Source organism: Felis catus, chromosome C2, assembly GCF_018350175.1.
Source record: "Felis catus isolate Fca126 chromosome C2, F.catus_Fca126_mat1.0, whole genome shotgun sequence".
Lineage (NCBI taxonomy): Eukaryota > Metazoa > Chordata > Mammalia > Carnivora > Felidae > Felis > Felis catus.
The window spans coordinates 42,702,747-42,730,714 of record NC_058376.1 but is presented as its reverse complement, the minus strand read 5'-3'; the positions used below and the strand labels follow the sequence as shown (position 1 = coordinate 42,730,714).

General features: G+C 37.9%; 1 long non-coding RNA gene across 1 annotated transcript in view; it reads right to left on the bottom strand.

Annotated features, from left to right (window-relative positions):
• The window catches only part of LOC123379923, a 35,484-nt gene that overhangs the window by 3,597 nt on the left and 3,919 nt on the right, over nucleotides 1–27,968 (bottom strand). Inside the window, exon 2 of the long non-coding RNA XR_006584976.1 lies at nucleotides 26,643–26,729. This is a non-coding gene — a long non-coding RNA (uncharacterized LOC123379923). The remainder of the gene's footprint in view (nucleotides 1–26,642; nucleotides 26,730–27,968) is intronic.

Sequence of the window (27,968 nt, the reverse complement as noted above, 5' to 3'; positions counted from 1 at the left end):
AGCAAGGAGCAAAATTCCTTCCCAAGACAATTACAGGAATTAATCTACTTTTCAGAAGTATTTCCCAATCCTTCCTATATTACTTAGTAGCAGGACTTGTAGTGGAGAGAGATTCTGCAAGAAAAAAACTGTAAGTCAATGAGACAGATGCTATAATGCAGGTATATAAAACCTGCTATGGTGGTAAAAGACAGAATCCTTTCCTTGACTTTGAGATGTAAGGATTTTAGGGAAAGTTCCAGAAAAGAGGTTATGTTAGGACAGATGTTAAATCACGAGTTGGAGTTTGGGCAGAATGCCAGGGTAGAAACCCAGATGGTAGGGAAAGCATATGCAAAAACAAGGAGGGTATTTAGGAAATGATGAGGAAGTCAGTGATGAATAGGACAGGGTGTGTGGTGTGAACTGCTTAGAATAGGGTTCGGAAATATTTGATAGGGTTATGTACTGAGGTATTTTGTCAGCCAGTTTAACGATTTTGGACCTGAGGCTAACCTTAGGCAGGAGTATGACATGGTCAGATTTTTATTTTTAAACGGTAAGTTGGAGAAGGGTATAAATCATGAATCATGATGGTGGTGAGATTTGGGATAACAAATGAAACTACTGAATAGATACTGAGGAATGAAGACACTAAGACTATAATGATCTAACTTGTACTGGAAGTATAGGGAAAGTGAGGAGGTGAAGATTCCAGGTGGACAGATTAGATATAGAGTGTTAATAAGGAGAAGAGGCAAGTAAGATATCAGGTTTTCACTCATATGAGGAATTTGAGAAACTTAACAGAAGACCAGAGGGGAAGGGAAGGAATAAGCCACAAACACAGAGGGAGGCAAACCCATAAGAGTCTCTGAAACATACAGAGAACAAACTCAGGGTTGATGGGGGTGGGAGGTTGTCAGGGGTGGGGAAAATGGGAGATGGGCATTGAGGAGGGCACTTGTTGGGATGAGCACTGGGTGTTGTATGTAAATGATGAATCACGGGACTCTACTCCCAAAGCCAAGACTGCACTGTATGTTAGCTACACTATATGTTAGCAGATTTCTCTGCATGAGGTGGGGAGGCCTGCATGGCTCAGTCAGTTAAGTGCCCAACTTCAGCTCAGGTCATGATTTCATGGTTCATGAGGTCATGATCTCACGGTGAGTTCAAGTCCCACATCAGGCTCTCTGCTGTCAAGACAGAGCCTGCTTTGGGCCCTATGCCCTCCTCTCTCTTTGCACCTTCCCCACTTGCACTCTCTCTGTGTGTCTCTCAAAATAAATTTTAAAAAATATATTAAAAATTATTTCTCTGTATGAGGGACAAAGTAGATGATGCTCTTAACCAAGGCAGAAAATATAGCCCAAATGTCAATTTTTCAATAGCCTTCCATCTGACAGCAGCAGATCCTGCTTCCTCCACAAAGCTTTCATTTTTTAATATACCCAGAAACCGGTAAGTTGACTAGTCATTATGTTGCACCACCTATGACTTTTTTCTCTTGATTGGGCTCCCACTCACTCACATCTGCTGCCTGCAAAGTAAGTTGGAGCAACTTCTCCATCTGTCACGAGAACATGCCTTGTCAATGACCATATCAAGGACACTATGTCTAAGTGACAGTATGGCTTCCATGTTTACAACCTCCAGAATGGCACTGTGCTCCATGCCAAGGCAGAACACTGGGCAAATTTGGACTCACTGTTAGAATTTCTCCTCCATTAGAACGTATACTCTATGAGTGCGGAGATTTTTGTTTCATTTACCGCAATATCTTCTGTATCTACAATAGTGCCTGACATATAACAGGGGCTCAATAAATACTTTTTTTTTTAATAAAGCTTGAGATAATTATATCCTCACGTGCAATTTTAAGAAATAATACAGAGAGATCCAATGTACCCTTTAGCAATCTTCCCCGTAGTAACATCTGGAAAAACTGTAATACAATAACACAACCAGGATACTGATGTTAAAGTGGTCAAAATACAAAAGAGTTCTGTCACCACCTCAAGTTGTTCCACAATTAATTTAATTTTTACATCAGTTTAAAGAAACTTAAATGTGGGATGCCTGGGTGGCTTAGTCCGTTAAGCGCCAGACTACAGCTCGGGTCATGATGTCACAGTTTGTGAGTTCAAGCCCCGTGTTGGGCTCGACAGAGTGCTGATAGCTGGGAGTCTGGAGCCTGCTTTGGATTCTGTGTCTCCCTCTCTCTCTGCCTCTCCCCCCACTCGTGCTCCCCCCGCCTCTTAAAAATAAGTAAACATTTAAAAAAATTTTAAAGAAACTTAAATGTGAAAAATTGAGGCTGTGGTTTAAAGAAAAACAAGACAAAAATTTCTAGTTAGTGCAGCTAATTGGATATTGGCCCCAAATCAAAAGATGGGCAAATCGTTTTTACTTATAGTATATGTATTTAGGTTAAAATAGAATTACATATGTATACACTTCTTTTAGGATTATTACTCCATATTTTATAAAACTTTCTCATCTAACAACTACTGATCCCAACCATCTTGGGTGAAAGGCCTTTTGTCCTAGTCCATCACTGGAGTTATGTCTTCCACTTTCAAGATGTGGCTCAAACTCAGTTCAAGGGAACTTTTGGGCACAAATGCCCTCTCTCCTGCTTCGCTATCCTTCTGTTCAGACTTGCTTCTCATCCCAAGTTTTGTTCTTCTCTTCCAATGGCAAAACAAAAACGTCCATGAATATGATTTAAAATACTGATGTGAGATGTCAAGGAGGAGGAAGAATAAAGGTCACCATCTTTAAGCAGCAGCAAGCCACAAATGCTCTCCTATTTAAAAAGAAAAAAAAAATGAAGCAATGGGAAGTTTAAGGGGAACTGGCCATCAGAAAATGGGTTCAAGATTGAAGATGATATGTTTCAAGACCTGTCCCATGTATATCCATCATCAAAGGAGCCAAACTTGGTCACATGACTCCCCTGCCTGACTCCCCATTACCTACAGAATGTCCAAAGTCACTCACATGGCCTACTGAGATACTCTGTGTTCTGATCCCTGGTCATTTCTCCAGTCTTTTCACCTATTTCCTGCCACATACTTCCCTTTCCAGTGTCCAACTGACACTTTCCTATACACACACAAAGCTGTGTCTCCCTTCAGAGGAGTGCTATTTCTTCTACCCTGACTGCCTCCTCATATCCATCTTTTCCCCTTCCTCTGGCTAGAGCCTAATTCTGACTCATTTAATAATTACTCACTTTACTCATTACTTCTTCCACAAAGCTTTCCTGGAAGCCTTCTCTGACAACTACTGAGTTAGATAACTTGAGTCTATTAATCAATATTCTTTGTCTCTGAGCCACAGAAACCCAATTCAAATGAGTTTAGGAGAACAAAGAAAATCTGTCACTCAAGAATAAATTATAGAAAGAGTATCTCATGGTAAGAGATGTCCATTTTACTGTGAAAAATCTGCACTGTTATACTTGATACAGGGTATTATAACCTGTTTATGTTTCTATCTTCCTCAGCCTCTAGGCCTGAAGAAACTAATCTTAGATTTTCTCAATGCCAAATGCGATTTCCAGATGATCAAAGTTAAATACATGCTGGTTGAGTAAAGGAAATCATTACATTCTGGTTGAAAATTCAGAATTTTGATATCTAGAGGGAACACTTTATGCACAGGAGATCTTGTTTATAAGTACAGATAAAGAACTTGATGGGGGTGCCTGGCTGGCTTAGTCAGTGGAACATTCGACTCTTGATCTTGAGGTTGTAAGTTCAAGCCCCATGTTAGGTACAGTGATTACTCAAAAGAATAAAATCTTTAAAAAAAGAAAAAGAACTTGAATAATTTCAGAATGAAGGAAAAATTTATAAAAAATCGTTAAGGACAGATGATGATTCCAGACTTACATTTTAACCTTTAGGGAAAACACAGGGATGCCTTTCCATTGAGATGGGAGGAAAGGGGGTAAAGTCAGTGATGATGCAAATGAGATCAGAAGTGAGGAGATGATTTGAAAGAGCTTTGCCTACTGGCTACTCTTTTCCCACAAAGATAGTAGATAATGTCACATGCTTCAGAGAGAGCAGACAGTGGTATTTGGAACTGAGGTAGCAGGACTGATTAAAATAGTAACTAGTTGGAAAAGCTTCTGAGGAAAATGCGAACAGTTTCTTTTTCAAGGGACAAGGAAAAGTGAAGTGGAGGGATAATTTGATACCTGCTTCACTAAAGGCCCCATGACCCACAGCACAGCCACAACAACATGGCCAGGAAATTCCATTAATGTCAATGTGTCACATTACCCACTAAGTTGGCTCTTCTTAGAAAGCAGTTCCTTCTATTTACCTCTATACTTACACCGATATTTTTACCTGTCTTTAATCTCTTTTCCCTCTTCCTGTGAATTTGCTCAAGTCTTACTCACCTTGAAAAAAGAACTTTTTGTTTCCAGGTAGCTACAATCTTTTCTCCTCCTCATCCCCTAAATTTTTGAAGAGTAATAATTATTCACTCTCTCCTTTTTTTTTTTTTTTTTAGTGTTTTTGTTTATTTTTGAGAGAGACAAAGAGACAGAGACACAGTGTGGGTAGGGAAGGGGCAGAGAGAGAGGAAGGCAGAATCTGAAGCAGGTTCCAGGCTCTGAGCTGTCAGCACAGAGCCCCATGCGGGGCTAGAACTCACAAACCATGAGATCATGACCTAAGCTGATGTTGAAAAGTTAACTGACTGAGCCACCCAGGTGCCCCTCCCCTTTAACTTACTTTCCATTCCCTCTCTCATCCACTGATCTTTGTTTTTGGCTCCAATGCTACTGAAATAGTTTTTACAAAGGTCACTATCATTTAGTTACAAAGAACTGTAGCCTTTTTTCTTACTCTTCCTTCTTTCTGGAATTCCTGAAAGTTTTTGAGCCCACTGACAATTCCCTTCTTTGAAACATTCTCATCCTCTGGATCTGAACATAGCCATCAGAATCACCATACAGAAGAGGACACAATGCAAAATTGTGACCTGAATCCAGACCATGCAGTTTTCCCACTGTGTGGTTTTGGAGAAGTTATTTGCCCTCTCCACACCTCAGTTTATGTAGCTACAAAACAGTTATAATACCACTTAGAGTATTGCCTTCAGAACTCAATCATTCAAAACTTAAACATCAAATGCCAACTGTGGACCAGCTACTCTCTTGAGAGCCTGGGATACATTAAGTGCAAAAAGAAAAAGACAAAATTCCCTGCATTATTCAGCTGGGAAAGGGAGACAATAAGTAATAAATGTATTAAATACAATAATAAATACAATAAATATGTACATTCTACATTATGTTAGAGGGTGATGATCGTGTAGACAAATAAAAACTAGGGAGGGGATTAAAACAGTCACAGTGGTGAATGGATTGCAATTTTCAATAAGGAAGACAAGGTAGGCCTTATTGAGAAAATGACATTTGAGGGGCCCCTGGGCTCAGTCAGTTAAGCGTTCGACTCTCGGTTTTGGCTCAAGTCAAGATCTCATGGTTTATGAGTTCAAGCTCCACACTGGGCTCCATGCTGACAGTGTGGAGCCTGCTTGACATTCTCTCTCTCCCTCTCTCTCTCTGCCCCTCCCCCACTCACTCTCTCTCTCTCTCTCTCTCTCTCTCTCTCAAAAATAATAAATAAATAAACTTTATAAAAAAGAAAAGAAAATGACACATTTTGGGGGGGAGGGGATTAATTATGTAGAAATTTGAGGAATAAGTGTTCATGGCAGAGAAACAGACTGCATAAAGTTCAGCAGGAGATGAGTTCGGAGAGTTAAGGAAGAGCAGAATGTGCCCGGGTAGGTCATTTGAGGACATTGCCTTTTATTTTGAATGAAATTTGAAAGCTTATCAGGGTCGTGAGTGAGAGGTGACATAATCTCTAAACGCTGGAACAGGCCCACTGCAGCTCATGTGCAAAGAACAGACTACCTGAGCTAAGAACAAAAGCCAGAGTCCAGGGTGCTACTGCAACAATCTTAGTGAAAGATGACGCTAGTACATATCAGAAAGATGGTGACAAGCTGGGGGAAAGTGGTAAGAAGTTATTGGGCTACAGACAGATGTTGAAGGTAGAAATTCAAGTATTTTCTAATGTGATTGGCAGAACAGAAAAGAAATGTACCATCCCAAGGTTGGGTTGGCCCGAGCAACTGAAAAAGAACTTTTCCTTTTCTGTAATGGAAAAGACTAGCAGAGGGAATGAATGTTACATCATGAAATTTTTACATCAAAATATTCCACTGTGCTTTAAATTTGCCTCTTTGATTCTTAGACAACATACTCATTTCCTTCCTTATCACAGTGTTGCAGCATTCTTGAGTAAATTCATATACAAACCTTTGTTTACTTTGATATTTATAACTGGGTTTTCTTTAGAAAGGTAGAAAAGATAGGATTCCCCATGTAACAGATCTGATGGCTAAGGCTTAAAAGAGCTATGCGATTAACCTAGGCTATTAGAATGGATGATACAGTAGAACACAGGGTTTTGTCTCTTTATCTGGTTAACTGTAGATCATATAGTGCTAAGAATTGGGGCACTGCAAGATAACTTCAAGACCATACAGTCCAAACCCTTCTACATTACACCCAAAGAAACTAACTCAGACAATCTACGCAATCTACTTTTTCACCCTGTTTTTGCTTTTGAAACCTCCTAGACATTCCCAAAGACTTGAGATTGAGATTCCATCTTGGTATGTTGTATGACTAATGTACTACATTTTTCAATCAGAAAATGCCCCATCAGAAAATTTCAATCAGAAAATGGTATAGAAACGAAACCAGAAGACAGTAATGTCCTAAATGCCAAATGAAGAAAGTGTGTGGTGTGTGATGGAGGGCAATCTACTTCACTAAATGCTGCTGAGCAAGAAGGATGAGGCCTGGAATTGGCCAGTGGCTTTAGCAAATGATGATCACTGGGGACCCAGACAAGAGCAGTTGCAGCATACTGGTAGAAGCAAAAGCCTGACTTGACAGGCTAAATGTGAAGAAAGGAGAAAACTTGAAAGCAGCAAGAGGTTTATTACAAACTGTAGCAGACACATTAACAACTCAGGCAGCAACAGATGTTGGTGAGGATGCGGAGAAAGAGGATCTCTTTTGCACTGCTGGTGAGAATGCAAGCTGGTGCAGCCACTCTGGAAAACAGTAGGGAGGTTCCTCAAAAAATTGAAAATAGAACTACCTTATGACCCAGCAATTGCACTAGTAGGTATTTATCCAAGGGATACAGGTGTGCTGTTTCGAAGGGACACATGCACCCCAATGTTTATAGCATTACTAGCAACAATAGCCAAAGTATGGAAAGAGCCCAAATGTCCATTGACTGATGAATGGATAATGAAGAAGTGGTATATATATATATATATATATATATATATATATATATACACACACACACACACAGAAGTGGTATATATATATATATATATATGTGTGTGTGTGTATATATATATATATATATACGTATATATACGTGTGTATATATATACACGTATATATATATATACACACACATATATATATATATATATACGTATATATATACACACACACACACAGAAGTGGTATATATATATATATATACGTATATATATACACGTGTATATATATATATATATACGTATATATATATATACGTGTATATATATATATACGTATATATATATATACGTGTATATATATATATATACGTATATATATATATATATACACACGTGTATATATATATATATACACACATATATATATATATACACGTATATATATATATACACACACACACAATGGAGTATTACTTGATGATCAAAAAGAATGAAATCTTGCCACTTGCAACTATGTGGATGGAACTGGAGGGTATTATGCTAAGTGAAATTAGTCAGAGAAAGACAAAAATCATATGACTTCACTCATATGAGAAATTTAAGATACAAAACAGATGAACATAAAGGAAGGGAAGCCAAAATAATACAAAAACAAGGAGGGGGAAAAAAAAAATTAAGAGACTCTTAAATATGGAGAACAAACAGAGGGTTACTGAAGGGGTAGTGGGAGGGGGGATGGGCTAAATGGGTAAGGGGCATTAAGGAATCTAACTCCTGAGATCATTGTTGCACTATATGCTAACTAACTTGGGTGTAAGCTTACAAAATTAAAAAAAAAAATAAATTAAAGAAAAAAGAAAAAAACAAATCGGAGCAGAAAAATGAAACCAAAAGGAAAATATTTCTCTCTCTCTCTTATTTAAAAACGGGGATAAGGGGAGCAGGTTTGTTGGCTAATGAAACACCCTAGTAGAAAGGAAAAAAAAATTTTGGTGATATAGGAGATAGAGGTAAAAATCATGGGGCCAATGCCCTTGACTGTGCAAAAGAGATAAAATCCAGTGCCCAAGGAGAGATTGACATTAGAATAAGATGTGTGTAGTTCTTCTCCGTAGCTTGTGAGAAAGTAAAGTATGCAGATACAAAGGCTGCTAGGCGAGTGGATAAGGGAAGTCTACGGACGTTCCTCTGAGTTTCTCTAAGTACACCGTAAGGTGGGAAATAGGTATTATACAGAAAGTGAGGATAAGGGGGAAGAAATTGGATGTTAGAGGAGAGAGAAAGTGGGAGAGTGAGTGAATTGGGCAAAGACAGCATGATTGTCAGGTAAATCAAAGATGTACTCGATGTGCCTGGTCCAGAGCCATGAGAGCATCCACAGTCCAAGCTGGGTACCCCTAGGGGCAGGATCCAAGGTTCCCTGGGTGCTGAACAAGTGGCAGCTATTATTATTGTGCTACTCAAAAGCACCCTCTCCCTTAACAGACGTATTAGACAACACCAAATTACCTGCCCTAAAATTGCTTGACATGTTTTTAGGGAGAAATTTAAGAATTTCCTCTTTAATGTCCAATTACTTGGCATTTCCACAATCCTTTATATTTGCAAATTGCCCCACAGTCATGCTTATTATATATGCTTCACCATATCCCTGACTTACACGTAGAATAAAATCAAGTTAAGTAAATCAGAGGAGGCACAAGGTTTTGTTCAGTCAGTACTTGGCAGCGGTGAACAGAGAAGAATTACTCATCCTGGAGTCAACAGTTTAGAGCAGCATTTCCTCAAAGTATACTCTGTGGACCATTAATCCCAACTGATGTTCCATGAGCAAGAGTTCTAAGGTCAAATAAGTGTGAGAACTCTACGTGGTATATCTCTTAGATTGTCACAAAGTTCATTAGCATCTTTGCTTACCCCTGGCGTTAAAGAGATCTGATTAACATATCTAAGGCTTGTTTGACCACGAAATTCCTTTTATTTTCTTTAAAGCTGAGCCCAGTTTTATGGGTGTGTGTAGCAGTCATTGATACAGCCAATTCCCATATCCATCCCTCTCTTCTCCTTCTGCAGCCCAATCCAGTTTTAGCTGGGCACACTGATACTTAGACAACAGGTTATATTTCCTGCTTCCCTGGCTGCTAGTCTTGGCCACAAAACTAAGTTTTAACCAATGAGGCAACCGATGAGAAATGATATGTATAACAACTTATAAATAGCCTTAAAGGCAAGGGGCACACCTTTCTTTGCACCGCTCCCTTCCTTCTTTCGGCTGGCCAGAAGGCAGAGTAATAGTTTCAGCCTTAGTATTTAAACCTGTAAAATGCTCATTAAAGAGGAAAAAGCTGCAAGACAGCACGAACCTGGCTGCTTCATCATTGTGGAGCCACCACATGGGCCACACAGGGCCTACCTCCAACTCCTTTAAGTGAGAGAGAAATAATTCTTCAGTTTTGTATATAGCACTGTTACCTTGTTCTTCTGTTGCTCAAGGCTGAATCAAGTCCTAACGAATACAGCGTAACACCTATCATCATCTCCTAGAACAACGTTCTTCAGAGGACACTCTCAGAAGTGCTGGTCAGCCACTGAAACTACATGCCTCCTTCCTCCAACAAATACATTTTTGTCTGAGTCCACACACATGGAATCTTCATTTATGTCTGCCATTTCCATTGTTTCCCCAAATATTTGTGAACAAAAGGCAGCAGCTAAATGGAAAGAGCAATGGTTATGTCAAACAATCAACAGTCAAGGCCTACCTCTGCTTCTTGACCTTAGGCGAGTACTCTAAAATCCCTGCTCCTCAGTTTCCCTGAAGATGTAGAAGAAATAGTACATTCTCTGCTTCATAGTGTTGTTGCACTAATAAAATATACACTAAAAGAAATCATAATGTAGCCTACTACACAAAAGCTCTTACTGTTACTGTTATTCCACTATACCAGAGGGAGCTCTGGTCCAAACCTACTAATGCATAGGTATGCATACCAGAGTTGTCTCACATCATTTCTATAGATATCACTTCTCTGTGGACAGGTGGAACCAGATAGCCTCCTTGGTCCCATTCAAATGCAAATTCTAAGTACAAATGGCACTCTTAGAATCTTGAGGCTAGGATGGAACCTCTGGGAGACTCTTGAGTCTATGACTCTATATTAAAGTGAGATACACCTAAACCATCTTGGAATTATAAATTTACTAGCTTAGAAAGACCTTGAGAGAATTCTAAATCTTTGCCTTCAAGTGAATATCTGAGGGCTTAACAGTTCTCACCATAAGAAAATCACTCCTCAGAATTAAATTTAAATTCCTTACCCTAATTTAAGTCTCCGGTTCTCTTGTGCATACTTTGATAGTCTGCAAAAAGCTGGTACAATTTGTTCAACATTCACCCTTTATGTTTGATGACATTTCCTAAGACAATCTTCGTGTGAATATTGAGTCTAAAACTCACACTTGCCATGGCAACTGTTGTTTCTATATTTAAAAAAATAAATCATGCAAGATAATCCAACTCACTGATGAGGACTTTCATGAACATAATACAAGTACTTTATTTCTAAAGTTATGGATATTTAGAAATCTATTTATAAGCAAAGAGATTGGGTAACAAATTTGCAAATCAAAACATGCTTTAAAGCTAAAATTATCATTTCTAAACTAAGTAGCTGAAAAAAATAAGACTATTAGTTAAAATAGGTACATACATTATTCAAATGATACAGCTAACATTTTTTAAGCTTAAAATAACTGAAAAACAAACATCTATTTGATATTCATTTATTCTTGTCACTATATAACCAGAACAGTGCAAACTAGTTTTGTATGGCATCATTCACAGAAAGAGTATTCCAACATCCTTTACAAAATTAAAATAACTCATAATATTAATTTTGTTTGTTTTCAGTTTCTGGGACATGTCTGACATATATTACCAGATATACTCAGTCTCAGTTTGCTATTTTTATTGTAAATCCTGATGAAGGGTGTTAGCACTGCACTCAACAAAATCCATTAAATGATTGATTTTCTTAAGCCAATATGAAATTAGCCTAGTAAAATGGAGTTACTTAAAAACATTAATTAAATGCCTGTGTTTGCTTATCAACCCCTATCCCCTGTACACTATTTAACTGCATAACTCTACAGAACTGGTAGTTTCCATTTGTCTCTATTGACAAATTTACCTTTATAAGATCTGAAATGCCAAGAAAGTAGATGAAGTTAGAAGTAGGAAAAGGGAAGCTATAAGGGGGAGTGTCTCTTTGGTAACCAACAAAAGTCAATTTTTATATATAAAGGTATTGTGGAAATGAGAGTGAGTTTTCTCACTGTGGTAGATTAGAATCCAAATGCCTTATCAGTTTTAATATAAATATGAATAGATAGGTACAGAAATAAATACAAAATACAGATACGCCTATATGCATAGGTGAGTTTACGTATGTATATTGCTCAGGTATGTCCACCGAGAAAGTCTAAGTAGCAATACTGCTCCAGTAGGAATATAAATATCTAGCACCCATATTTTAGTTTCTAAATACTTTCCTCCAATAAAAACAAAAAACGAAAAACAAAAAAACAAAGCAGAGCTCCTAGAGGAGTAGTGAGTGGATTCCAGGCCCGATGTAGGAAAAATATCAGACAATCCTGGAATATGTTGTTGTACCAAAAAGAAGGAGATACTAGAAAATGATGAGAACACATTAAAGAACAACTTGAAGGATTTCAATGGCCAAATTTGAGTAAATCTGAACAATGAACTAACTGATATATTTGATTTTAATCCATATGCCATCGTGACATAAATAAGTAATTGAGTAAATATATAATGAGAAGGGATGGCTTTTATTATAGTCAAATTCTAATTATAAATGCAGATGGAATGATGAGAATAGAAAATCACTATTAGGCAAATACCACAGTAATGGTTATTACAGGCAAGAGTCGCAGATGGATGTTAAAATTAGTAGGTAAAAATATGATAAGAAACAGGATATTTGCACATTCAAAATACCTCCTCACAAGACATTTACTAATTACAAATGAAAAAATAATCATACAGTGGAGAAACATGGCAGATCCTACCTTAAGCAAGTGAAAAAAATTGGAATTGCATTAGGTACCATGAATTCTTAATACCATACCTCCTGATATGATACACTGAGAAGGTTATAACATTACTTCTGTGATATTCTTGGCAAAAAATGCATAAGTTGAATTTAATCATGAGGAAACATCAGATAAACCCAAATCAAGTGACATTCTACAAAATAATGGGTCCCTGCTCTTCAAAATGTCAAGGTCATAAAAGACAAACTAAGACAGAAAAATTATAATAGATTTGAGAAGGCTAATAAAATGTAACAACTTAAGGTAAAGTGGGATTCTGGATTAAATCTTGGACTAGAAAAGTGGCATTAGTGGTACACCTGGGAAAATTCGAAATCTCTAGGTTAGTTAATGATATTATTCTGTAAATGTTTATTTTTTGCAGTCATTAATTTTGTCATGAGTAGGCAAGATATTAACATCAGGGGACGTTGGGTTAATAGTATATAAAAGCTGTCTCTTTTTGCAACTTTTAGTAAGTGCAAGATGATTTCAAATTAAAAGTTAATTTAAAAAAGTGCAATCTCGGGGCGCCTGGGTGGCGCAGTCGGTTAAGCGTCCGACTTCAGCCAGGTCACGATCTCGCGGTCTGTGAGTTCGAGCCCCGCGTCGGGCTCTGGGCTGATGGCTCAGAGCCTGGAGCCTGTTTCCCGAATCTGTGTCTCCCTCTCTCTCTGCCCCTCCCCTGTTCATGCTCTGTCTCTCTCTGTCCCAAAAATAAATAAACGTTGAAAAAAAAAAAAAAAAGTAATAAAAAAAAAAAAAAAAAAGTGCAATCTCCACCCCCATCTCTATGAGCTTCAGGGGACAATATTTTACCTCAGTGTTGTGATGTGATTGTCTACTGCTGTGAAATAAACTACTCCAATCTTAGTGACATAAAACAACATTGCGTCTCATTTTCAGGGGTTTTAATCTGAAATCACCTGATACTTGCTAAAGTTGCAAAAATGGCACAGAGAGCTTTTATATATCATTCACCAAACTTCTCTTAATGTTAATTTGTTATATAACATAATATAATTAATGAGCTAAAAACGAACAGTGATACAATAATACTATTGTTCTTAGGTGTCATGGTTCTAGTGGCTGATTGGACTGAACTGGTTGGTTGTCACTCAGAGTCCTTCATGTGGCTAAGATCAGGCAAAGTGACACTGGTAGAGTCATCTGAAGACTGCAATTACCATACTTTGCATACTGGGAAACATTGATCTACCTGAGCTCCCTCCAACATGAGCATTCTTGATCGCTTATATTCTCTTGCGGTAATCATTATTCTCTCTCTAATAGTGACACACTCTTGAGGATTTATAAAATATTTGCAAGAGACACATTTAATAAAAGACTGCTACACAAAATATACAAAGAACTCTTAAAACTCAACAACAAGAAAACAACCCAATTAAAAAATGGTCAACAGGGGTGCCTGGGTGGCTCAGTCGGTTAAGTTTCCAACTTCAGCTCAAGTCACGATCTCACGGTTCGTGGGTTTGAGCCCCCCATTGGGCTCTGTGCTGAGGGCTCAGAGCCTAGAGCCTGCTTCAGATTCTGTGTCTCCCTCTCTCTCTGCCCTTCCCCTGCTCACACTCTGTCTCTCTCTCTCTCTCTCTCTCTCTCTCTCTCTCTCTCAAAACTAAATATTTAAAAAAAAATTTTTTTTTAAAAAAAGGTCAACAGTCCTGAACAGACATCTCACTAAAGAAGAGACACATGGGGGGTGGGAGGGAGGAGAGGGTGGGTGATGGGTATTGAGGAGGGCACCTTTTGGGATGAGCACTGGGTGTTGTATGGAAACCAATTTGACAATAAATTTCATATATTAAAAAAAAAAGAAGAGACACAGATGAAAAGTAACCATATGAAAAGATGTTCAATGGCATATGTTATTAGGCAATTACATACGAAAACAACAACATACCATTACACACCTGTTCGAATGGCCAGAATCCAAAACATTAACAACACCGAATGCTTGTGAGGTCATGCAGCAACATTCACTACTGGTGGGAATGCAAAATGGTACAGCCCCTTTGGAAGACATTTTTGTGGTTTCTGATAAAAGTAAACATCCTCTTACCATATAATCCTGCAAACACACTCCTCAGTATTTACCTAAATGAATTGAAAACTTATATGCACATGAAAATGTGCACATAGATTTTTGTAGCAACTCTATCCATATTTATTCATAACTGCCAAAACTTGAAAGCAACTAAGATGTCCTTCAGTAAGTGGATGAATAAACTGTAGTACAACCAGACAACAGAATATTAATCCATGCTAAAAAGGCATGAGCTATCCAGCCATGAAAAGACACATGTAACTAAGTGAAAGAAACCAATCTGAAAAGGCGACATACTGAATGATTCTAACTAGGTAACCTTCTGGAAAAGATAAAACAATGGAGACAGTAAAAAGATCAGTGGTTGCCAGGATTAGAGTGGAGGGAGGTATGAATAGGCTGAGTGCAGAGGATTTTTAAGGCGGTGAAAACTATTCTGCAGATAGTACACTGATTGATACATGTTATTATATATTTGTCACCCATAAAATGTACAACACCAAGTGAACCCTAATGAAAAGAAGAAGAGCAAACCCTAATGTAAACTAAGGACCCTGCGTAATTGTAATGTTTGCACCACTTATTGATTGTAATAAATGGACCACCCTAGGGCAGGATGTCAATAGTCGGGGAGGTTGTACGTGTGTGAGGACAAGGGGTACCTATGGGGAACTTGGGGCACTTCCCACTCAATTTTGCTGTGAACCTTAAAACTGCTATTAAAAAAATAAAGTCTATTAATTTCAATTTTTAAAAAATAAAAATGGGCATAGATGACATTTTATAGAAATTCTTCTTAAGGAAAATACAAAAAGTGCCAGCCACAAATGAAAAGACTGATACATCTGACTCATTAAAATAGAAACTTCTGTCAACAAAAGACACCATAAACAAAAAATTACTTTAAAGCTTCAATCTGCGAAAAGATATTTGTAACTCATGCAGGTCCAGACCATATGTAGAGAAAAATACAAATTATTCGGTAGAAAAGCAGTAAAGAAAATGAATAAGAATTCACAAAGGAAGGAACCCAAATGGCCAACAGAAATAAAATGGGTGCATAACCTCACTAGTAATCAGGAAAACACAAGCTAAAAACGTCAGTGAGATGTCATTTCACAATTGCCAATTCGGTAAAAAAATTTCAAAAGCCTAATATCTGTTGTGGAAGTGGAGACATACAAAACTTACATCCAGTGATGGGAGGATAAATTGGCATATCCACTTTAGAGAACAATTGAGCAATATCTTATAAAGTTAAAATGAAAATGCTCAGCCGTTCCTAGAGATACTTTTTCCCAGGGGACTGAAAAAGTATGTACTTGAAATGCTGATTACAACTTTGTTTAACCTAAATGTCTCCCAGAAAGAAATGATAAAGTAAATCATGATATATTTATTCAATGAAGCGCTATACAACTGTTAAAAAGATTGAACTAGAATCACGTGTATCATCATGGACTGATTTCATTTTTTTTTTTTTCAACGTTTATTTATTTTTGGGACAGAGAGATACAGAGCATGAACGGGGGAGGGGCAGAGAGAGAGGGAGACACAGAATCGGAAACAGGCTCTAGGCTCTGAGCCATCAGCCCAGAGCCTGACGCGGGGCTCGAACTCCCGGACCGCGAGATCCTGACCTGGCTGAAGTCGGACGCTTAACCTACTGCACCACCCAGGCGCCCCATCATGGACTGATTTCAGAACCAGAATTGAATGAAAAGAGTGAGTTATTGTATGATGTATAAAATAATGTATTTGTTTAAATCTAGAAGATACACAGAATAGTGCTATGTATTGTTTACGAATACATGCAGTTTTAGTTGCTGTGTAGAAATCCGGAATGATAAATACTAACTTGGGCTTATTTATCTCAAGAAAGGAAGGGAGAGTAAATGGATAGGAGAAATGTACCCAAGGTAGTATCAACTTTATCTATAAACTTTTATTTCATTTTTTAAATTTAAAGCAAGTAAAACAAAAGGGCTACATTTTATATAACATTCTTTGAAATGTTCTGGGTGTTTGGGGTGCCTGGGTGGCTTATTCAGTTAAGCATCAGACTTAGGCTCATGATCTCACGGTTCGTGGGTTCAACCCTTGCGTTGGGCTCTGTGCTGACAGCTCAGAGCCTGGAGCCTGTTTCAGATTCTGTGTCTCCCTCTCTCTCTGCCCCTCCCCCACTGGCACTCTGTCTCTCTCTTAAAAATAAATACCAAAGTTTTAAAAAAGAGAGAAATGTTTTGTATGTTTGAAATAGGTCTGAATTATGGAGAAATGTGATAAAAATCAAATAATTTGAAAGTCTATTTTCTCTCTGCTCATTATTACCTATCCCAGCATTAGTGGGACATCGTTCCTGAATTTCACAGTTGGAATAGGGGAAATTTTGTAATAATCTGATTTTGACCAAAGGAAATGGACTAGGAACTAAAACCAGGACAAAAAATTGTTCAGAAAAGTCAAGGGCCAGGAATCCCCCAAAACCACCATGAAATTGAAAGAATCTTCCACTGTTCAGTAAGAGATGACACCTGACAGAGCACGAGTATGCCAGCACTATAGTTTATTTGGTTCTCTTCCTCAAACTAGTCAGTAGAGGAAACTTCCCTCAGGAAGTGAAAGGCAAAATTACAGAGATGTCATTTTAGTAAACAAAAGGCTAGCCTTTCATCCTGAAAGGAGAAGTTAACAGGAAGCATACCTAAGTGTGAGCCTGAATTAGCATGCAGTAATTTTGTGCCTTGTGGCTGATGGCGGAAGTCCGCAGAAGTGGCAGTGGCAGGATGAACAGCGTCACCACACCATCATCCCAGAATGGGATCGCCACCAGGGAAAAGAAAGAGCCACGTATATTCCAAAGAGAAACGCGTTTGAGAAAAACTCAAAAACCCTTTGATTAGCTTCCCTATTCCTTCCACTTTTATGCTTTTGTTCATTCCCCGCAGATTGGTTTATAGATATTCCGAGGCTGAAAAAGCTTCGCGCATCCTGGTGCTGGAATAAAAAGGTGGAAAAGCCACAATGACTTCAAATGCTATCGTTGCAAACTGCGCAGACCCCCTACTCCCTGCAGAGTGAGGCCCAAGAAGGAAAGATACATGGTGTTCTACATCCTTGAGGTTTTGCATAATTTCATTTAAATTATATTTTAGGTTTTATCTTTATGTTTCATCAGGTCCTAAAAAGTCACTCTCATTTTATCAGCTTTCAATTCTAGGGCTAAAGAAAAAAATTCTAAACTACTTAACTATTCCCTGCTTTAAAACCTGGGCTCTCACTTATCTGGGCTCCTGCATTGGTGGTATAATCCCTCTTAGGGAGCAGCTAATGCCGTCTCCAGACATCCAGATTAAAAATGTAAAGATTCATGAAAAATCCAGATATTATATGCTTTAATCATAGAAAATATTATATGTTAGGGAGGGCTTCTAGATAAGCAATTTGGGGGGCGCCTGGGGGGCGCAGTCGGTTAAGCGTCCGACTTCAGCCAGGTCACGATCTCGCGGTCCGGTAGTTCGAGCCCCGCGTCGGGCTCTGGGCTGATGGCTCAGAGCCTGGAGCCTGTTTCCGATTCTGTGTCTCCCTCTCTCTGCCCCTCCCCGTTCATGCTCTGTCTCTCTCTGTTCCAAAAACAAATAAAATGTTGGAAAAAAAAATTTAGATAAGCAATTTGGTTTTTTTTTCATTCCATGTTTGTTTGTTTGTTGGTTGGTTGGTTTTACCTTAACCTATACAACAGATACAGTTTTGCAATGAGAAAATGGATAGCATGGCAGAGAGTGAGTTACTAAATACTTACAAGATTTTGGGCAGTTTCCCAGAATTTCAGATGTTAAAGAAAAAGTTTACAAAGGTGTGGGAAAGAGTATATTAAGGAATTGAAACATAAAACTTACTCATATTCAATTAGCCAGTTTTTTTCATATTAGTGATTATGATTCAAAGGATTTGATTTACATAAAGTCACAGGAAACAATTTTCCGTGTTTGATTTTTTTAAAGGAGAGGTTTTATACGTGTGAGTTCATTTACTCAACAATTTTACCTTAAATACTTTCTAGTGATTTACCAAGATAAAAAATGAGAAGAAATGAACTTTAAAAAAAAAAGATTATAGGCAGTTAATTTTCCCAACAGCTCATTTCTTGAGATGTCTGCTACAAGCTGAAAGCATGTTGGGTGCATCATGAAATTCACGAGAAGCCTTTATATCCGAAACAATGGAAACCTTACAGCATGCTGTCTTATATTGTTGGTTACTTTACAGCTTCCACAGGAAAAGCATAGAGTCTGTAATACTGATGTTTGAACTACTTGAGCCCTTCTCATTCACAACCCTGAAGAATGAACTAAGGAAATATACTTATGATCCCTATATTCCCTGTCTCATACTACCTTCTGATTGTTATAGATCATAAGAAGACAGACCAGGGGCACCTGGGTGGCCCAGCCAGTTAAGTGTTGGACGCTTGATTTCGGCTTAGGCCATGATGTCACAGTTTGTGAGATCAAGCCCTGCATCAGGCTCTGTGCTGATGGCGTGGAGTCTGTTTGGGATTCTCCCTCTGCCCCTCCTGCCTGCTCTCTCTCTCTCTCTCTCTCTCTCTCTCACTCTCTTGCTCTCTCGCTCTCTCTCTCTCTCAAAATAAATATACAAACTTAAAAAAAAAAAAGAATACAGGCCATATCATTGCATTAGTTTTCTGTTCTTAGTGAAGTGCCTGGTGCCTACAAATAAATTCTCCACATTTCACAAATGCAAAAAGTAAGATTCAAAGGAGTGTGCACAAGGTAGAAAAGCAAATCCCAAGCCTGGTGACTGTAGCAGTGCCCTGGCCCTCACCCTGGCCCGCGTTGAGGTGTGGAGAGCCCCTAACACAAGACTCTTCTAGTAGGCAGCTTCCTATGAAGACTGCAGATATCTCATGTTCCTCAAAACAAAGATGGCTCAGAGAGAGGGAAACTTAATTTATAGGATACAATGCGGCAAAATACCATTTACTGATAGTGATAACATCCTGATGAGGTAAACTAATGATGACATATCTGACTGATGCCTTACTTCCCAAAACTGCTAAAAAGGATAATTTTCTGTTCCTACATGATTAAAATCCCTTGAGATCCATTTATGCTTAATGCAGTCTAAGACCAAAAATGAACATTTCTCCCGACCACATGTACTTTGATGCATTTGCCCTTCAGGAGGATTATGTAACAGACACCTTTCAGGAGATTCTGTGTCAATTAAGAGAGAGCAACCTTAATTGTGATTACGAATATTTAAACCAGGTGTGATTTCCTGGCTGCATTTAGCCAAATCTCCTGCACACCCTTTCCATACAGCACCTCTCGGTTCAACCTAGGTAGACTGGCATACATTACAGTTAACTGTGGCTCAGCAAGCTTCCAATAGAATCTTGTCAGTGCAATTTCACACAATGGGTGGGCATGTGTGTTCTGCATATTAGGAAAGCTCTTTGCCAATGCAACAAGTTTTTTATTCTGAATTCATTTAAGGCTTCAAATGAGGTTCCAATGGCAGCATCAGAGAGGGAGAAGTTAACAATGACAGTCACGGTTCTCAGAACACCTTGGCTTTGTCAACCAAACCATTTAGACAGTAAACTGCCTCTACTATGCTCTATTTCTACTTCTTGCTCTCATGATGACGTCTTATATTAGTAAGGGTCTGATTATTTTTATTAACAGGAAAAAATTTTATTGTTTTTTACGGCATATAAATGAAACACATAGGGGTGGTAGAATTAATTTGCATTTCTTACTTTATATATTTTGCATTGTTTGAACTTTTAAATAGCATGTGCTACCTGAATAATTTTATATATTAATGAAATGATTTTTAAAATAATGGACATTTTCCCAAGTAGGCAAACACAAGCAATACTTGCTTGTTTTTCAATATACAGACAATAAGAAAATATACAAAATAGAAAGCAACCATCGTCTACAGATATCAACTGATATATTACATATTTATTTATTTACTTATTTATTTTTAATTTTCCTAATGTTTATTTATTTTTGAGAGAGAGAGAGTGCAAATAGGAGAGGGGCAGAGATAAAGGGAGACACAGAATCTGAGGCAGGCTCCAGGTTCTGAGTTGTCAGCACAGAGCCCGACGCAGGGCTCGAACCCACGAACTGTGAGATCATGACCTGAGCCGAAGTCAGATGTTTAACCGACTGAGCCATCCAGGTGCCCCAATTAGATATTTATTTATATTAAATTGTGAAAATACTTTTAACTTGGTTAATACAGTTTTGTTACATATTTCTTTCTCTTAATAATATAGAATGATCATCTTTCCATATGAATGTATAAGTTTCTGCAACATCATTTTTTTTAATTTTTTAATGTTTTATTTATTTTTGAGACAGAGAAAGACAGAGCATGAGCAGGGTAGGGGCAAAGAGAGAGGGAGACACAGAATCTGAAGTAGGCTCCAAGCTCTGAGCTGTTGGCACAGAGCCCGATGCGAGGCTCAAACCCACAAACTGTGAGATCATGACCTGAACCAAAGTCGGACACTTATTAACCAACCAAACCACCCAGGTGCCCCTGTGACATTATTTTTAATAGCTTCAACATATTCCATTATGGGCATATCTTAAATATTCTTTACCCAGTCCCCTAATTAGATACATTTAGTTTGCTTCCAATTCCTCAGCATTATAAACAATACTACATAAACATTTATAACATTTATATTACATATAATATGCATTTATATTACAGGAGTATCATGTAAAAGGTTGAACCCATTTGTATTCCTACCCACCATAGAGCAAAGTTACCATCCATTTATAGTGGTTCTCCTATTTCACCATAAAAGAAAAGAAAAATAACTAGTTTTAAATTAATGAAAACAGAAGCTAGAGAATCGAGGGTACTAACACCAGCAGTAGCCTTATACAAATTCCTTTCCTTAGGAGGAAGGAAAGAACTAACTACAATGTTTTGAGAACCCACGATGAACTAGTCACTATGCAAAACGTTGACATAAGCCATTCCATCCAGTCTTTCATAACGACCCTAGGAAACAGGTACACATGTATTATTATCTCCATGTTACAGAGAAGGCAACTGAGGTTCATGAAGGCTAAGTATATTGACCAAGGTTACCTAGACAGTAAGTTTCAGCCCTGATATACAAGCATATTTGTCTGACATCATGTTCTTTTGCCATTCAGATTCGACGTTCTCCACCAGGTTTCCCACTCTTTAACATGTTTGTGACACATGACCCTGCTGAGTTCCATGTAATGTAAGGTAGTCCTGGTCTCGGGATGAGCACTAGGTGTTACATGTAGGGGATGAATAACTGGATTCTACTCTTGAAATCATTATTGAACTAACTTGGATACTTACTTACTAAATATATAAATAAATAAATAAATAAATAAATAAATAAATAAATAAAGTACTCCTGGTCTCAAGTCTGGAAGGATTACCTGCTTCAACATTTACATCTTTTATAGGAAAACACATAAAGCAATTTGAGGGGAGATAAGTATATTATTTTGTAACATTTTCACAGAATCTTCAGCTCGGGTCATTCATACTTTATAAAACTTGTCAAAGTTTCAGACATAAAAACTTTGAGAAATAAGTTTTGGAAAAGTTATTTTCAGCTACACACATTTGCCTTAAATTAAAACAAAACACAACAAAACAAAAAAACAACTTTAACTTACTAATGAGTACACACCTTGAGAAATAAATGGCAGAGAAAAATAAAAAGCCCAAATGAGAGCGATGTCAGATGCTGGGGAATCTGACTTAAGGCACTTAAGAACAATAATGACAACTTCTAATGCATAACTCACATCCCACACGCCCATATGAAAGGCGACATCTTAAGTAATAGACTTAACTGTCAATTACACTATCTGTTCTCACATTTAGTGTGAATGAAACTGGAGCTGCAGGAGGAGAATGCACATAATTTTCGTTAGAAACAAATGGGTGACTTCATTTGTTCCAACTTGTAAAATTCCTTTTGTTGACTACACTTTCAGATTTTTTTTGACATCGGAATTTAACCATAAGGCCGTCATTTCTTCAAAGAAAATTATCCCCTGAAAATAGTGCAGTATCATGGCAAAATGTATAACTTTAAAGTTTCCTACAAAAATAATTACTCCTTAACTTGGCATTTTCATGAAGGAGGCAGAGCAACCAAGATTCTGTAAGTTTTTCCTAGACCCCAAAAGTAAGGCAGTTACCAATCCTAAATTTTAAATCAGCTGATTATGGAATCTTATATTTCTCTTTATTTCAATAATATATTTCCTTCTCCTCCAATGTTGCAACATCCTAATATATTGTATATATTGAAATATATGCAGTACCCTAATTATTATGGGAAATTCTGGAAATTCATAAAATGCTAATCTTGCTTTTTTTTTTTTTCTCACAACTTCAATTTGTAAAGTGGCAAAATTAAAGTCAGAAAGGAAGGAAACTAGGAAAATCCTAGCTGATTTACCCTTGGGAAAGAGGAATGTTTGTTCTTTTTCTGTTTGCACATATAAGCCTAAAGAGAAAAAAAAAATTAGGAGCAGAATGATGCTGGCATTCTCATCTAATCTGATATTTGAAAAGCAAATCTTCATTCTTATTTATCTGGCTGCGGGAAATCGTTTTTCCCCATGCTTTGACAAAAGGCATCCTCCAGGATGCTGACATGGATGCACACAGGACGGCTATCCTCAATCTGAGACCAAGTTCAGAGTGCCCCTCTGCCCCCGCCCCCCCCCCCGCAACACACATACACACAGTACCCGCTTTCCTCACCGAAAACCCCTGGGGGGGGGGGCTCCAAAGCATTCACCCTGTGTTCTCACAATACTCCTCTCAACGGAAGCACTTCCTATATAAAATCAATTGCTTCAATCCTCAAAAAGAAATCTCTCTAAATCAACAAATAACTTGGAGAGTATGACATTATTTTTACTGAGGAATCAGGAGTTTTAGATTCATCAATGTGCGGAATGGTGAGTAAAATGAATGACTTCCTTGCAGATATAAGACATTGGCATTCATTGTCCATACGATTAAAATGTAAAAGGTTATGATTATACAGTATTTGATTAATCTCAATTTTAAAAAGCCACAGATAAGCTCGGTTTAACATCATTTGTATGGGTCTGAAAGCATCCCTCAGTTTTCTTAGACATACTGGGAATATAGCCTCATCCAGCTCCCATGTCTCTGCCTCTGCAGAAGCAGTGTTTCCAAGTGTAAGAAGTCTGCCATTAGAGGAATATGTAAGAGCAAGGACACCTGTGCTCTCATTGGCATTTAGCGTTCATTAGAACTCTGAGAGCTGAGGCCTCTCACCAACTCGATTTAAGCAACTTTTATTTATGTAACACTTAGAAAATCCATAAAGAAAGAATAGGTGGCCTTCAGGCTATTCCTAAATGACCCCAGGGTGATACAACTCCTAATTTCTGCTGGGTAGGGAATCCACTTAGTTTTCTAAAGAGGGGCTTTATTTTCCCTTTCACTTTTATTGACAGCAGCATGGGTCTACTCCTACTGTGATTCAGTCCCAGAGGCATTTTCAATTATGGCAAACAGACGCTTCTTAACATTCTTTCCATATCATGATCCAAATGTCCTAAAATCCAGTGTGGGACAAGGCACGGGTTGGAAGCTGGTGTTCACATACGATTTATATAAGCTTCTTTGCAGCACTCCAAAGATGTAGGATTGGAGTACTGAAAATCATGGAGACGGTACACTTAAGAATCATCTGGTTGCTTTCCAGGCCGTGAAAATTACCTGTGAGCTAGACCAGGCATTAACCTTCAAAATGCATGTTCAGTGTCGGATGGTGGGGAAGAGCAGAGGAGGAGGCCGGGGACTTGTAGATTAGGGAAGGGAAGGCAGTCAAATGCAGACCTCACTTTGTGAACAGTTGTTGCGTCTTGTAAGAAGTGTTTGAAATATTTTAAGGTTTACATTCAATGTTTTATATACTTTAGGAAAGACCATTTCAAAGTGTCTGTGCTGCACCTATATTAATGAGAAAATAGGAAGAGCAAACCTAAGGTAGGTACTATTGTTATCATGCTGTTTACAGATGAGGGAACTGAAAGTTTAGGTAGTTTACCCAAGGTCACACAGCTAGTAAACTACTGGTAGAGCTAGGTTCATAGCCAGGCATTCTGGCTCCAGAATGCAATGTTTATCACCACATTCGGTTTTCAAAAAATTCATTTTTGAAGTTTTTAAAATCTTATTTCCCTTTTAAATCATCATACAGAGATATTAACCTGATTATTCTCAGCTATCCAATTCCCCCCCTCCACCTCCATGTTCCCTGACTAGGTTTACCCTAAAGGAACGCACCTTTAAGCTTTTATTTTCTCAGATGATTTTGTAAAGAGTGTAAAGTTCTTTGAAATTCCCAAATAAATGCAAACAAAGTTCTGAGCCAATATTTGATGCACTAGCAATCTGTGCCAAAGCAATTTTTATCACTATAAAAAGCAAATTCCAGTGGCCCAATGATTCTTTTATTTATTTATTCAATTATTTATTTATAACATCTAGAGCATATGATCTTTTGGGTTAATCTCACAGTTGAAAAATCTCATAGAGAGTGGAGAAATGAACAGATGGCATAATTCCAGGAAAGGCCAGGAAACTTCATAGGTTTCTGCATAGCAATTTAAAATTCACATCAAAACTGAAGCGCATGCCTAGTTAAAGCAGGCAATCTGTTGTCTGGGTTAGAGTTTACAGGAAAAAGCATAAGTACCACCAATAAGCATATCATCTCTGACTCCAGGGATGTTTCCATACCCTCTAATTGGTGCCATTCTGTACTAATCAATACATTACAAGCACCTAATAGTCACTCCCGCAAATCCTGGCAAAACAACTCACACCATAGAAAGCACTGTAGCCCTGAATATTCATACCCAAGTGCAAATGTTAATTCATGCAGTGCTTGCGTTAAACTGGTCTAATTATCTACTGAAGGAATCTATTAAGGGCATGCTGTCAATCCTAAAGATTGGGTTCAGCAAAGTGAAACTGAATTGGGTGCCTTTTCAACTAATTACAAAATTCTGCCTGACATGCTTTAAGAACGGTCAAAAAAAAGTACACATGGCCAACACACAGCTCCCCAACACCCACGGCATCTCCTCTTGTCAATCAAGAAAATACAGAACACAATCTTAGTCAGAGAAGCACAGCCTAGGAGACCATGTGTCCTTTCATTACACCTCTCATTGTCTCATAAGAAATGTGGCATGCCACACATAACCAGATTTTTTATAAATCTCAGGCTGCCCATAAATGGATTTTCATTGTACAGTTTAAGCCAATAACCAGTAACTTTCGAACACGTAGAGATATTCCTCATTGGCTATGTTTTAGTATTCTACACATTTAGCTTTAGAAAAATCTGTTTATAGAATTGTTTTTTTCTTTTGTCTCCAATGTTAACCTAAAAATGGAAAGGAAAGTATGATTCTTCCCCTTCTGCCCCTCCTGTTTTCTCTAGGTCTTAAGTTTCGCTAAGTTTCAAATTTCTACAGCTCATCCCACACTCATAGAGCACTGAGTAGTCCTTATAAAGGATGACAGTTTGCAATATAACATCTCGATAATGTTCTAAAATATTTGGTGGTGTGGAGCCAACTTACTGTCAAAATCAGACATTCTTTTCCTCTACCAGAAAATGTCCATCATTGCCTGGCCCAGCCAGATTTCCCATATCCTTTCTCCTGACATACTCACACCTTAGGTTTTATACCATCCACATCTCTATTTAGGACACCTATATAACAACTGAAGTTCAAATAATAACACTAAGCCATCAACTAAGCTGATTTGGCATCGGCACACTTTTATAGAAGCCATGCAGCATTTATAGAGATTTTACAAAGATTATCCTCAATGATGAATAAAGGATTGGTGATTAAATGATTCAAACAATTCACTATATAATAATTCATAGCCTTTCCTCTTTCTGTCACATCACATGTCCAAAACATCAGTAAATCTCATTAGCATTACCTTAAAAATCTATCCAGAGTCTCTCTACCTCTACTGGTACAGTCATGTTCAAGGTACCATCATCTCTTACCTATAGTTACTGCAATGGCTTCAAAACTTGAACCTCTGCATCCACCTTTGCCCCTCTCTTCGTGTATATATCCCCTCCACATAGAAGCTATAATATAAAGAAAACATAACAAGTCAAAAATATAAAAGTCATGTCAAAGTGAAATAAATCAATCACAAAATGACAAATACTGTATGATTCCATTTAGATGAGGTATCTAAAATATTCAAACTCATAGAAACAGAAAGTAGAACAGTGGGTGACAAGGGCTGGGGGGAGGGGGAAATGGAGGGTTTTCGTTCAATGGGTATAAGGTTTCAATTGCGCAAGATGAAAAAGAGCTAGAGATCTGTTGCACAGCGATATAAATATAGTTAATGTTACCGAACAATATATAGAGAACTGGTACTTGATTTTTTTTTTTTTTTAATCACGGTAGAGCTTATTTTTCCTCAACTCAAAATCCTCCCATAACTTCACATGTTATTCAGCAAAATCCTGAACTTTTTCCTTGGCCCAGAGGGCTAAGCGTGATTGCCCCCACCACCACTCTCTACAGTGTCTACGCCAACCCCCACACCCACCTGCCTGACCTCATCTCCCACTTTCCCATCACTCATTCCCTGCAGTTGAACTGGCCCTCTCCTCTTGTCTTTAACACACCCAGCAAGCATCTTTGTGAGGTAAACTCTTTCCTTCAGAGATTCACACTATTCACTTGTTTATTTCACATAGGGCTTGGGTCAAAAATCACCTGCCAGTGATGATGCAACCGAACGAAATACCTAAAATTCTACCTGTCATTGGGTGCCTTTCTCCTGGTTTACTTTTTGTTCTAGCATTTATTAGCACCTAGTCTAGTCAACTTTCTAATTCTTTCCTGTCTCAACTAAAAATAGAAACTCCAAGAGATCAACACTTTTGTTTTGTTCGCTGTTCTATCAGTACCCAATAAATATTTATTGAATAACTGAATGAATAAAGAGCATGAGTTAATGTAATTGGAGGTAACTGAACAATAAAGGGAAATAAATTTCATTAATTGTTTTTGGTCTTTACCCCGTTCCTGACCCCATTTCCTAAGGATGCTCAGCTTAACTCAAACTTATTTTATTAAAGTGGAAAAATTATTTATGGAGATTAAGAAATATGTTTATATGGAAGTACCAAAGGTGTTTTGTCTAGTTTTTGATGTTGTATATTTCTTTTCATTCTTCTGAGATTACAATACACCCAAAAGATGCCACATGACAGGAGCAGTGTGCTTATCAAAGCTGTCCTGTAGCACAAGAATTCATTGGTCTCATTTCTATGAAGTAGTCATAAATTACAGGCTGATTCACACAC